This window comes from Uranotaenia lowii, chromosome 3, assembly GCF_029784155.1.
Source record: "Uranotaenia lowii strain MFRU-FL chromosome 3, ASM2978415v1, whole genome shotgun sequence".
Lineage (NCBI taxonomy): Eukaryota > Metazoa > Arthropoda > Insecta > Diptera > Culicidae > Uranotaenia > Uranotaenia lowii.
Genome location: NC_073693.1, coordinates 281913909 through 281928518, shown reverse-complemented (window position 1 = coordinate 281928518; position 14610 = coordinate 281913909). Strand labels below are relative to the sequence as shown.

At 38.2% G+C, this 14610-nt stretch overlaps 1 protein-coding gene across 2 annotated transcripts in view; it reads left to right on the top strand.

Annotated features, from left to right (window-relative positions):
- LOC129754494 (synaptotagmin-4-like) overlaps positions 1–14610 on the top strand; it is an 88639-nt gene that overhangs the window by 49862 nt on the left and 24167 nt on the right. The window lies entirely within an intron of this gene.

The following is a 14610-nucleotide window of genomic DNA, read 5'->3' as shown; positions in this document are numbered from 1 at the left end:
AGTTTTAAGACTGCTCCTTCTTTCAGAGGAGAAACAGGAAGAAGAAAGGTAGCTCGAAAATTTATCAAGTAAGTTTATGCTGTCATATGTTTGTGACATGTGACAAGAGACAAAAAAAAATCAGTTTCTGTTATCAATTTTAAAATAAGGATTGAAAAACAATTTCAAATCAAGTTAAAAAAAAACTATTTCAAAAAATTCATAATGCAGTTCTTATTTCATTTTACTGCTTCCATGGTAAAGACATCAAAAATTAATTTATTTTTTTGATTTTGAGAAGGTGTAATAAAGAACACAGCTAGTTTCTTATAAAAGTTACATCATTCGATTAACGTTGAACATGTTAGCAAATGCAGTAAATAACAAATTTCAATTTCACTTCAACTGTGAGATTTTTTCACAAAACTTCTTCTATTTTATCAATTCAACATACTTTACAACTGTTTCAAACACAAAAATGGTCAGAATTAGGTTCCCGATCCTAGATGCTGTTGTGGAACTTGATCTCGATTCTGATTAAAAAAAATCTTAAAGCTACTCCTGAAACTGATCCGAAACAAGCTCAAAATCAGATCCTGACCCCGATCTCAATTCTGATCGTAATGCTAGATCCTGACTCCAGGTTCAAATCGCGGATCCTGATTTTGGATTTTTATCTATGATTCTGATCATGATTCTGATTACGGATTCTAAAACTTGATCCTGGCGCTAATCAATGGGTCCTGGACTTGGATTATGATACCTACTTATCCTTATTCTAGACACTACATCCCGATCCTGTATCCTGGATCTAGAAGTCTCTGGTATTTGAAACCTGATGTCGGATCCTGAAACTTATTATGATCCAAAGTCCTTGATTCCAGATTCTGATCTGGATTCCAGGTTCAGAATACTTAATCATGATTCTAAATTCCATGTCGATCGTGAAATTTGAATCATGATTCTGAACTCTATTCTCGGATTCTGTTCTTGGATTCTAACCATGGATTCAATACTGACCTCACTTCTTGGTTCTAATCCTTTGATTTTTTGTGAAAATTTCTAAGCGAAAGCTATATTGTATCTCTAGATGGTCAGACTTTTACAAATCGAACATAATTTGGTGATTTTTTTAATAACTCATAATTTGAAAAAAATCAAAATTATTGGAGAAAAAATAGATTTTTTTGTGAATATTTAAATACTGATTGTGAGAAACATTAGTTATTTCAAGGAATTATTTATCAATATATTGTTATGTAAGTGCGCGTTAAAATAAGGAAACAGTTAGAAAAAGAACTGAGCTGAAAGTTTAAGGTTAAACCGAATAACACAATGTCACTTTGAAAAGTTTATACAAAATTTAAAGGCGGTAAAGAATGGTTCCGAACAGCTTGAAATTTCGTAACACAGTCCTGTTTTGTTGTGTTGAATTCACGACAGAACTTCAAAGAGGCACAACTTTGTTTGTTTGTTGTTCAATCTGAAAGCTACAAACATCAAATTGTGGGTAATTAATTCGTTTACAACTTGTTTTAAGACATTGATGTTCTATTTCTTGAGAAATCACGGAGGTCAAGGAATTTTTTGAGCAAGTTTTATAAAATTTATCATGAAAGCGTTTTTTGAAAGCCTAAAATACGATTTAAATACTGCTAATGAGTTATGAAGAATACAAAATTGTTTTCATGTTGCTTAACTATCGAGGTTGTTGGGGTTCTCTGGCTGAAAATGAATAAAAAATTTTACGATCCAAGCATTTGTCCTGAATAAATGTTTTTAAAATTACTTCCCATCGATGCAAACGACTCCATTCTACATGGGCAAGATAAAAAATGTCTATTTCCAGTCAAACACACCAGTTCGAGGCACACCAAACAACAATGTGTTCCTTCCTTCATCAGCAAGACAAGATGCTGAAAATCCTTTTTTCATCTGTTTTTTTTTGCTTTCGTAAGAAGCTGTCCACGCGACGACGACAAAGCATCAGATATTAGCATCCAACATTTGAGGGTGGGGATAAGGAAGGATAAGACGATTCCGTCCGTGTTCGGTCGATGTACGCACACGTGCAAACACGCCATCTGTCGCCCGGAATGAGAGGACGGAGGAAAACTTACAAGAAGACGAGTACACACTTGCTGGGAAAGCGTCATGAACATAAATTGGTATGTTTCTTCGACTTCTGCTTCGTTTTTTTTTTTGTTGTTTGCTATCAACCCACATGATTCCGGATTCTTGGAAACTCTATTCAGAATTGTTTTGAATACTAACGAATGCCTAACATAATGCTAGTCAGGTGTTGTTGCTAGATGTAACTGAGTCACGTTTCTTTTTAGATATTTTTTTTCCTTATATTCAACCTTACCTCCAACATCACCTTGATATGAGATGTCTTGTCACTTCCAAAGGATTTTATCCCGAGAGTTCATTGAATGTTTATCAATATCTTTGTCGTCTCATGTTATTTTGCTTTTCTCAAGGTATCAACCAACTTTCGTAACAAAACCTGTTATTGATAAACAAGCCGTTCACCAAAGGTAATAGAACGGTTCTATCACTCTTGTTTTTCTATCTTCTCAAATCCGCTCTCATGATTACGTAAGAGTATTTCCCCCCCAAAAGCACGCAGTAACATGAATCACCTTGGATCACAAAACCAAACTCCCGAGCAGCAAGCAAGCTGTTGAAGCTGTTTGGGATGATTCACCCATGTTTGTCTCAACATAAGCACAAATTTTCGCCATTTTTTCCCACCCCGAATCCAATCACCCATTCTCTTCTCACTTTCACTCCACATCCTAAGGATGATGTTCGTGAAGATGCCAAAGCGTGACATTCACAAACCTGGTCCTTCAAGATGGATGATGGCAGCAGCAGCAGAAGCAGCATCTTGATGCGATACTTTTGCTGCTCCAAAGGGAAAACGCAAACGTGAGACCTATGTATGGTCTCGAAGGATGGCTGGTGGTTGCGTGTGTGGGTATGATGGCTGTATTTTTTTTGCTTCTTTCAGGTGAGAGACCTTTCACCTATGCCGGCGTTATGGACTAATTCGATTAGGTGGGCTCGTAAATGAAATGGATTAATTCGGGATACATTTTGGGGGATGGTTTTCTAGAATTTGCTGAATTCAGAATTTTGAGATGTAATTTTAATTCATTCTTTGTACCAGGAATACTTGAATAGTTTTAAATGTTCACGATGAACAATGTTTTAATTACGCTGGTCTGAAAATAATAATAATCTCACAGGCAGAGCTGAAGAAAAGCTTTGTTCTTTTTTTTTACTTAAATCAATCGATGATAGAATAGAGTAAAGCGAAGTAGAGAAGAAAAAAGTAGAATAGCAGAGTAAAGTTGAGTAGAGAAGAGTACAGTAGAATATAATTGAGAAAAGTAGACTAGATTAGAGTAAAGAAGAGTAGAGTAGATTAGAGCAGAGAAGAATAGAGTAGAGAAGAGTAGAGTAGAGAAGAATAGAGAAAGGTAGAGTAGAGATGAGTGGAAAAGAGTACAGTACAGTACAGTAGAGTAGAGTAGAGTAGAATAGAGTAGACTAGAGTAGAGTAAAGTAGAGTAGAGTAAAGTAGGCTAGTGCATAGTAGAGTAGAATAGAGTAGAGAGAAGTACAACAGCAAAATAGAGTAGAAAAGTGTTGAGTTGAGAAGATAGAGTAAAGCAGATGGGAAAAAGAAGAGTATTGACCAGGTAAGTAGAGAAGAGAAGAAAACAGTAGAGAAGAGTAGAGGGAAGTGTAGTAGAATAGAAGAGTAGAAAAGAATACAATAGAATAGGGGGAGTAGAGTACAGAACCAGGGAGGAGAGATAAGACGAGTAGAGGTTTGGGTAGAGTGTAGTGCAGAGTAGAGTTAATTCGAATGAAGTAAAGTAGATTAGAGTAGCGTTAAGTTGACATCCCTGTAAAGTTCCCTACAGTCACGCATAATACGGATAATTGCTTCTTGCAAGGACAGGCACAGTAGCAATAAAAGGACACTGAACATAAAAAACGAATTTGAACGATACCCGAACAAAAATATACAAACAAGTTAAAGTCACTTAAGGTGCCCGCACAATAGCACGTCGGACGTCGCGTAGCGTCAGCTGTCAACGCTGTTGTTGCGTACTAAAACGCATTTGCAGCACAGCACAGCGTCCACTGACTAGGCTTTCCAGAATTTTTTAGACCAAACTGGGTGCCAAACATCACAAAACACAGAAAAATGACGATGAATTTATTTTTGAGTACAGTAAGGTTTTTTTTTACACTGATATACGTACCGCGTAAAAAAACCGTGTAAATAAAACCGTGTTAATTCCCGAAAACCGTGTAAAAAAAGACCTTTCGAATTCTGCAGCTCTGAAGTTCTGACTCTTAAGACCTGAGGCCTGAGACTTGAGACATGAGACCTGGACTTGAAAATGTAGACTAGAGACATGAGACCTGGACTTGAAAATGTAGACTAGAGACATGAGACCTGAGACTTTAGACATGACACCTGAGACCTAAGTCCAGGGACCTGAGATCTGAAACATGAGACCTGAGACATGAAGAATGAGACCAAAGACATGGGACATTAGACCTGAGACCTGAGACTAGAAACCTAAGACCTGAGACATGGGACATGGGACATGAGACCTGAGACATGAGACTTGAGACTTAAGACATGACACCTGAGACCTGAGACCTGAGACATGAGACATGAGACAAGAGTCATGAGACATGAGATATGAGACCTGAGACCTGAGATTTGAGACATGAGACATGAGACATAAGACATGAGACCTGAGGTATGAGACAAGAGCCATGAAAGATTAGACCTGAGACATGAGACATTAGACCTGAGACAAGCTACTAGTGTTATTACCGCGAAAAATTATATTAGCTTCGATTACAACTTGCGACCCCTCTAGTGAAAGGGTTTGAATTGTACGTGATGAAAAATAGTGTCGTGACTTCGCTAGTACAACCTACTAGTGTTAGTACCGCGAGAAATTAGTAAAGCTCCGATTTCAACTTGCGACCCCTCTAGTGAAAGGGTTTGACTTGTAGGTGACGAAAAACAGTGTCGCGAAATCGCTAGTCCAAGCTACTAGTGTTAGTACCGCGAAAAATTAGTTTAGCTCCGATTTCAACTTTCGACCGGTCAAATGGAAGGGTTTGACTTATAGGTAACGAAAAATAGTGTCGCGATTTCGCTAGTACAAGCTACTAGTGTTAGTACCGCGAGAAATTAGTTAAGCTCCGATTTCAATTTTCGACCCGTCAAGTGAAAGGGATTGACTTGTTGGTGATATTAGTTACAGGGGATAATCTTGAGAATCCGGGGAATTGAATAGTATTTAAATTGTATTTTTTATATTTTGTATCACGTTTTGTTTTAATAACTGGCAAAATAAATCAAAACGCGCAAGCAGAAACTATAGCACTCAGCTGAAAATTGAATAAAATCATCATTCTAGAGAGCTCTGAGAGCTATGAGCCCGTGCGTTTTTTGATTGTTTGAAAACTTGAACAAGATGCTACAAATTTTCGAAAATTTTTATCAAACATAGCATTCTTTGAAATTTGCAGTTAATGAAAATATAACTTAAAAATTGTTATCCATCCAATCATGAATTTTATGACTTCAGCTAGTAGAATTCGTTACAGTATTTTTCACCCCTAAATGCATTTTCTATAAAAACATTCATGGTTTAAAAAATATAAAATTTAATTCGAACAAAGTCAAAAACTACTGCAATGTGTGCTTCATGCATTACGACATTTCAAATACATCACAACTGGTGGAACCAAAAATTTTTCTGACTACCTCAATTTTATGTGCAATCAACTTTAAAACTTTTTTGTACAAACGGTATGATTATCTGCGGAAATAATGTTTTTAAAGGCCATTGAAGTTGAAAACTGTTGCATGATGCACCAGATGCACCAGACGGTAGCTCTGTTTAAAAGACATACATCGTCTATGCCGATTTAGGCTTTGCAGACTGAATTAACTACGTTGAAAATTTAAGATTAACATTTAACTCCAGTACCGAGATGGGAATCGAACCCATGCCATCAGAGGACCAGCGATTACCGTCTTACCACGTTAACCACTCGACCAACGAGACGTATCTCACAACTAACCTTGAGTTCTGTTTGCTTCAAACACTTTAACTTGATTGGTCGCAAGTTGAAATCGGAAATGAAACTTCTTTCTTCCGGTAATAACACTAGTAGCTTGTACTAGCGAACTCGCGACACTATTTTTCATCACCTAAAAGTCAAACCCTTTCATTTGACCGGTCGAAAGTTGAAATCGGAGCTAAACTAATTTCTCGTGGTACTAACACTAGTAGCTTGTACTAGCGAAGTCGCGACACTATTTTTCGTCATCTACAAGACAAACCCTTTCACTAGAGGGGTCGCAAGTTGAAATCGGAGCATAACTAATTTCTCGCGGTACTAATCCTAGTAGCTTGTACTAGCTAAGTCACGACACTATTTTTCGTCACCTACAAGTCAAACCCTTTCATTTGACCGGTCGAAAGTTGAAAGCGGAGCTTAACTAATTTCTCGCGGTACTAGCACTAGTAGCTTGTACTAGCGAAGTCACGACACTTTTTTTCGTCACCTACAAGTCAAACCCTTTCATTTGACCGGTCGAAAGTTGAAATCGGAGCTTTACTAATTTCTCGCGGTACTAACACTAGTAGGTTGTACTAGCGAAGTCGCGACACTATTTTTCATCACCTACAAGTCAAACCCTTTCATTAGAGGGGTCGCATGTTGAAATCGGAGCTAAACTTGTTTCTTGCGGTACTAATTCTAGTAGCTTGTCTCCGGTCTCAGGTCCAAAGTCTCATGTCTCAGGTCTCAGGTCCCATGTTTCATGGCTCTTGTCTCATGCCTCAGGTCTCAGGTCTCAGGTCTCATGTCTCACGCTGAGGTCTCAAGTCTAATATCCCTTGTCTCAGGTTCCAGGTCTCAGGTCTCATGTCTAATTTCTAATGTTTCATGTCTCAGGTCTCATGTCTCATGTCTCATGTCTCATGTCTCATGTCTCATGTCTCATGTCTCATGTCTCATGTCTCATGTCTCATGTCTCATGTCTCATGTCTCATGTCTCGTGTCTCAGGTCTCAGGTCTCAGGTCTCAGGTCTCAGGTCTCAGGTCTCAGGTCTCAGGTCTCAGGTCTCAGGTCCCAGGTTTTAGGTCTCATGTATCATGTTCTTAGTCTAAGAGATAAGATTTTCCCAACTTCAAAATGATTCTAAGTGTTTTCCTTTGAAAAGGACTTTTTTCTCTCAAAAACCGTGTTAATTCGCGAAAACCGTGTAAAAAAACCGTGTTAATTCCCGAAAACCGTGTAAAAAAAGCCGTGTAAAAAAAAACCGCGTAAAAAAAACCGTGTAAAAAAAAACCTAGGTGTATATTTGTGTCGAATTTTAACAAAAAAGCTTTAAAAAGCAATATTCAAACCCTGCCGACGAACTGGAATTTTGATTTATTTCAAAACAAAAACGTCGACGCTGGAGAACGCTGCTGTTTAGAACAACTTTAGCGTTTTAGTACAATGCTGTCACTGATGCGACGCGCCATTGTGGTGGCTCAAACGGAAAATGGTATCCCCAAAATGACATCCGACGGGCTATTGTGCGGGCGCCTTTAGCCTAATTGAGGTTTTATTTGTCCTCACCAAAGGAATTTAATAACATCGGAAACAAATAATCAGGGTTGGCATAATTCAACGTCTTTAGTCAAATGACTGTGACTGTTGAGCCTCTTGGTCCGTCAAACTCATTTGACTGTTCCTTAACGACCAGTCACTTCGTTCGCCAGTCATTCATTCCCCAGTCATTTGAAGCTAAAATATTAACCTAGTCAAGCAATCGCATTCAACCGACCGATGACGAAAAAGAAACGCATTTATTATTATTGTTGCTCCTGCCAGCAAGCCGAAGACGACCGAAGAGGAACAAGAAAAGCATTTATTATTATTGTTGCTCCTGCCAGCAAGCTCGTTTTCAGTTTTTTATTGCTATTGTTGCTCTCTGCCAGCAAGTCGTTCAATTAGTTGTACCTGCCGTCAGCAGCCGATCGAAGTGTGAAGAGATTTGCCAGTCACTGTCAGGAGAAATTTTGACCATGTGTAGGAGCTTCGCCAGTCGATGATGTAGAAATGTTGATTGTTGTCGTGCTTTATCCGTCATGCGAGTATTGAGGCTCCTTCAATTGAGAACAGTGCCAGTCGTTTGATGAAACAAAACTAGTCGGGTCAAGCGTGACGGGCGAAATTTACCATCACTGCAAATAATGATTGTTATAAAACCGGAAATTTTACTTCTTCTGTCTGTCTTTCCTTACAAATGTATAGCTGAGTCCCGATTTTTAAAGTTGGGCTTACCGAAAAACGGAAAAGTAGGAAAGCGAGGCGGCTCACAGGCGTCCGAATAACGTCTCACAGTTACACATTTCTCTAGAGTTATCTAACTCCTTGTAAAATGACTGACTAACCCAATCATCTGTTCTCTATAGAGACTTATAGGTCTACAATAAGCTTGCCCTAATGCCCTGTTTTATCCGGGTTTGCCCGGATATTAAATACAAAATTTGGAAAAAGTCCGGTCCGGCCTGGTAGCCCGAGAATTTCACTGAAAAAGCCCGGATTTATTCACCTTATATTAGGCTTACCAGATAATTTCAGAAAAAAGCGGGTCACAGACAAAAAAGCGGGATATTTCGGAAGCTTTAAAAAAAGCTAAATTGTGTAGCCAAACTTATACGTGTACAATCTGCCAAAGTGATCAATAGGAATATCTATAGAAAGTACACTAAGGTTATTTTGTACTCGGATTGATTTTGCTCAATTTTTCTTACATGACAAGGTTTTTGCCATAATGAAGGTAATTTTTCACGGTTCTCGCAAATTAACACATTTTTTAAGAGAAAATGTTTCAAGTCCTGCATGTAAACGGTGAATTTGATATCGTAAAAAAAAAACTTTCGACTAATAACAAATATATTTCAAATTTGTTTTAAAAATTTGAAAAACTTAAGAAAATTTCCATTATTGTATACTTAGGACGATTGAGTCGAAAAAGGTGATGTAAGATTGAAAAGCAATTCAACTAAGATTCCGTTGAAAAATTAAGATCTATAATCATTTGTATCCAACTTAAACAATATTTTGTCCATATCAAAGTTTTTTACATTGCATTGGTTGAACGTACTCCAAGGACGCTTTACTAAATCGGAATGTTATTGTAATTTTAAAGTTATTCAGTTTGTCTTTAAGAAACTTCAAAAAATGTTGCTTTTTTAAGAAAAAGACGTATTTGAAAGGTTTTCTGTGTTGAACCTATAAATTGAAATTTAGGCTAAAGTTTGATTTTTTCCATGAATTTCGTATAAGTTTTCCAAGAAAAAAGCGGGACGGCGCACAGTGGTTCAAATCTCCAAACAGCTGGAAAAAAGTCCATTTTTCAAGTCAGCGACAACCAAATTTTTTATGTTGGAATCGAATCTCCAATATTCACGGAACATTATGATGTAATTAGACATTTATTGGGACCTTTTATACACCTTCCATGAAACAAACATGAACGACAACTTAAAAATAAGAATTAAAATTAGGATTTTTTATTCTAAACCCAAAACAAATAAAAAAGCAAAGAAATCTTTAATAATTTATAAATGTCTATACCGTAGTGATATAATCTGATCTATTTCACAATAAGGAGATGAAAAACGTTCTGAATATCATGAACTTATAAAGTTTCGCTTGATTTAGAACCATGATGATGATGATGATGATAATTTTTTTTTTGATTTACTCAATTTATTTTTCAGAAGTAAAAATATAGCTTGCGCTTTCGATCGCCGTGGTAAATTGCATACCGTTGGAAAGGTAAAAGCCTCATCAAAAACATATCTGAAAATCAGCTGCTAGTATTTGCTATTTTTTGAATACGATGTCTTTGAGTGGAACGCTGTTTGGTTCAAAAATGAAAATTTTATAGTATTTATACAGAGTAAACCAAACCTTGTTTGTTTCGATATATATGCAACTTCACCATAAAACATCAGTTTTAGTATTAATACAACTAACCTAGAGTAATTTTGGAGCCTTTACTTAATTTTAACATAAACATGACATAAAAAATTGAAAAATATTCAATTTTCCAGTATAATGCTCGAACCCCGTTTAGGCCATTATAGAAAAAATGGCAAACTTTGAAAAAAAAAAAACAATTTATTATTTTTTTCAACTTTCCGTCCATAATTTTGAACAAAAAAGCTTTTTATCAATTTTTTACAACTTTTTTGATTTTGAACCACTGTGCGGCGAGACATTTCATATAAAAGCGGGACATGTCCCGCTTTTGCGGGACGTTTGGCAACCCTACCTTATATGGCAAATCGAGCAAAAAAAAAATTGTGATGATTTTTTTAAATTATGTATGTATGTATGTAAGTATGGTTCCCCCATCGGTAGCAAGGTCCATCCTATGCCTGTGTGGCTTGGCCTTCGAATTGCTTCTCAGGCTTCCACGGCCGATGTTTTGTCGAGGGAAGGCATCTAACCTTCAGAGACCTACAATGGTTGGCAATTCACTCCGTTTGCAATAGTCTCTTCAGGTTATCCCCAGATGCGTTCCCTCTGAAATATATGATTATTTATACAATGAAACACATCTTACCTGTCGGCAACTCATGGGATTCGAACCCAAAAGTTTTTTTGCCGATCCCGGGAATCGAACCCAGTACGCCTGGGTTACCAGACTCGCGCCAGCCTATCCGCTAGACCACATCAGCGCTCAATTGTGATAATTTTTTAATTATGCGTCTAAAACGAAATTTTCATAGCAAGTTTTATAAAAACCATCGTGAAAGATTTTTCGGAGACCAAAAATTCGATTTAAAATCTGCTGAGGAGTTTTGATGAATTTTTTTTTTTAAGATTATTTTCTCGAATTTTTTTAAGTTAGTTGCCCTACTTTGGACTTTGGATTTTTTTTTCCTTATTCACTCTTATTTCTCAAAACGCGTCCCACTAATTGAGCTGTTTAATTGACCACTGAATAGAAGGCACATTTTTAAAAACGTTGTGGCAAAAAGCGGTATGGCTGGATTCAGGAAGAATAAGAGTTCATTGTGTACATAGCAGTTTATTTATCCTTGGCTAGCAAAATGAATTATCTACAATTTTCGGCATTTTAGGACTAAAGTAGGCTCTAGGTCCAAAGCAGGAGCGCTCACCCTAATTCCTGGTTTTTTGACCAATTTGTCCGGATTTTTGGTCGGCAATTTTGAAATCAAATGCTCGGATTTTGCCAGATTTTCAGATAAAATAGTCTAAAATCGTCTTGCACATGTGTCATGATTTTTGGAAACACTGTTCTATTCGTCAGCATAATTTGTATGTTAAAAGTTGAAATAGGCAAATCTAAAAAAAGCCGTCATCAAAAGCTCTGTAACTGATTATATCATTATATTCATCTCATTGAGCTCAAATCCGACAGGTTTCGGCTCGTTGTTAGCAACAGAATCCATCAGAAATCGATTGATAAGATAAACATCGAGCAAGCAACAGTCGTCTCCAATGCAACGGAGAGAAGAGGTGGTATTAATTTCAATTAGGTAATCTTCTGCGAAACGAACGGAAGGAACGATCCGTAACGAACCCAGCTTACCCTTGGAAAATCAGCTAAAGAACAAAATACTTAGTGCAGATACTCGAACGAAAAGGCAACAGCAAAAATAATTCCATGTGGGCTCTCGATTACACTCGAACGAATTTTCTTTCTTTCTTGGCCCGGTTGATAAAAGCTTCGCTCGTTTGTTTGTTGGGATGTTTGTTGTTATTATTATTTTTGTGCTTTCCCTTTTTTCTTCGCCCGTTAAAGTCCCCCCTCGCTCGACTTTCTCGAAGCTCAACCGAAAAAAGGAAAACATTACGAAGAGGTCCAATAAAACACCACAAAAATGGCGATCGTTCCACCGGATGACGTCAAACGGACCAGAAGCTGCTGCCCTTGCTGAATGTAGCCTTAGTCCGATGAAATAATGTCGGCTGCCGGTAATTTTTTCCTACTTTTTTTGGAAGATGCCAACCGTCGAGTCTAAGAAAAGCTGTGGGTGAAAGGTAAATGAAAAGCCCAAACTGATTCAATCTGTAGTACTTAGATGTGACGGAAAATGGGCAAAACATTTGGAAAAAATTATGGTCATTGAATGCTAAACGTTAAACATTTTAGGAAATATATCGTTACATTGTTACACTGCATTGTTACGTTATGCACTTACCTCAGAATGTTTATTTTGATGGCTAGTTTGTGACGCAGATTATTTCTGAGCCATTAAGTTAGAACTTTTTTGTTCGATCTTTATTTTGACCAACCAAACGACTTCAAATGAATCATTCTAACGTTGACATGATTCGGGATCCAGCTTGTAGTTTTCACATCGTACTTTCAAAGCAAAGCTGCTCGAATACACCATTCCGTGTTTATTTTTACCCATTTCTTAATTGGATCAAAAGAGCGAACATCTACTAAAATCCACGAATCCATGGATGAAAAAGTGCTGACTAGATACCTTTTAATTAACAAGGCATCAAGGGACGTTTCGAGGAAACGTAGCCATTCGAAAAGAAGACTTTTCAAAAGATTGACCAGCTTTTTGAGAGCAACATTTTGAATGAGGTTCAAATTCATGTAAAAAATTTAACTGAAAAACTTCAGTTTCAGTTTCCAAATTACATTCCACCAGAAGTTATTCTTTTCACAATTTCAGCAAAAGCTTGCCAAAGTTTTAATGTTCCTACGTTGCGGATCTCTGCAGAGGCATTTCAATGTTTCCCGGTTTCTTCCTCGGCTAAGATAGAAATATTATTTATCCCACCACCCAGCCGGCCAGCATCTTCTGCTTCGGTAGATTATTTTTGGCGTTATTTGTCAGAAATCTCAAACACGTACCTTTATCACTGCCTTTTTCTCTAGCCAGCGGACCAGAAAAATGTGGCAATTTGGCGAGAATTTATGTCCGAGTCCTACGGGCGGCGGTCGTTTGTTGCGGGTTTTCTCCCGCTTGCGTTTTTCTTCTACGATAACGGTTACCGGCTAATGTAGCAAAAACAAATCAAGCATACGTTTTCAAAAGTGTCAGAAAATAAGCATACTTTCAATGATGACTGTTATAAGTTTGATGAATCTCATCCATATTGGTCACTCTAAAATGAAAAACGCCTAGAAGTATACAATGCGTTTCTCCGTTTTATATTAAACCATAATGTTGCCAGTTTTCGTACTGTTCATTATTAAATGAAATTTAGGGCGCGAAAAGTTGTAATGCTTAAAGATGGCACTATTAAATTCCTCTTCAGTTTTCATTTGTCGACAAGATCAGAAGTGATTTTTATTTCCCATCCGAATAATGGTCTGCATCCAACAAAGTTCTTGTGTCCTACCTAAGTGCTTACTATTCTGAGCCAAGAATTATACACAATTTAAAAAATAAAGCTTCTAGAGAATTTTATCGAAAAAAAAACTAAAATATTATATATATTTATCAAATGAAGTGTTCACCTGATTTCTTTTCGAAACGATTTGCAAATTTATGCGCATTCCATTTGGCGAGTAACATGATCTTGTCAACTGTTAACGAGTTGTTGAGGTATGCCCCTTGCACAGGTCAGGCGCTCGAGGTGTTTCTGCGAGGACGCCAACGACAACCTGGGGCGACGCTTACAGGATTGTCATTACCAGGAAACGTGCTCGAACAAACTGCACGAAATCACCAACGATCTGTTCCCACAGCACGAGGAAATCATCTGGGCGAGGGTCCTATATGGCTGGGATACGAGCGAGAAGGAGCAGATTTTGCTTGAGGGACTACGGAACATTGCTAAATTCTTCCTGTTGAATAAAACTCCGGGTCCGGATGGCATCCCGAACGTGGCAGTGAAGGCCGCGATCATGAAACACCCTGAAATGTTCCGTTCATCACTGCAACATTATGTGGATGAGAGGCGAGAGGGTCTTCCCAGATCTGAGGAAGTGGCAGCGATTGGCGCTGCTGCCAAAACCGGGAAAGCCACTAGGTGACCCCCATCAGCAAATCGCCTGATATGTCTCTTGGACACGGCTGGCAAGTTGCTGGAGAAGGTGGTCCAGAGAAGGATACAGCTCTACACCAAGGGCGAGAACGGCCTTTCCGATAAACAGTTTTTTTCGGAAAGGTCGCAGCACGGTCGATGCCATGCGATCAGTCATCGAAGGAGCAGACGAGCGATCAAGCCAGTAGAAAATCGGATGTGCTCCAAGCGTTTGACTCACCACAAGACCGAAATGGTGCTGATCACAAACCTGATATCAGCACAACCAGAGACGATTGCAGCTGGACCGTGTGCAATCGATTCCAAGCGTTCATATCTGGGGTGATGATCGACGATCGGCTGAGCTTCACGAACCACGTCGATTACGCCTGCAAAAGCTCGGTAGGGCTGCCGTTGCCATGTCGCGAACTATGTTGAACAACTCAGCAATCTGCTTTAGCAGAATGAGAGTCCTGACCAGCGTGACCTCGTCCATTCTGCTGTACGGAGCGGCAGCCTGGAAGGCCTTGAGCAACCAGTGTAAT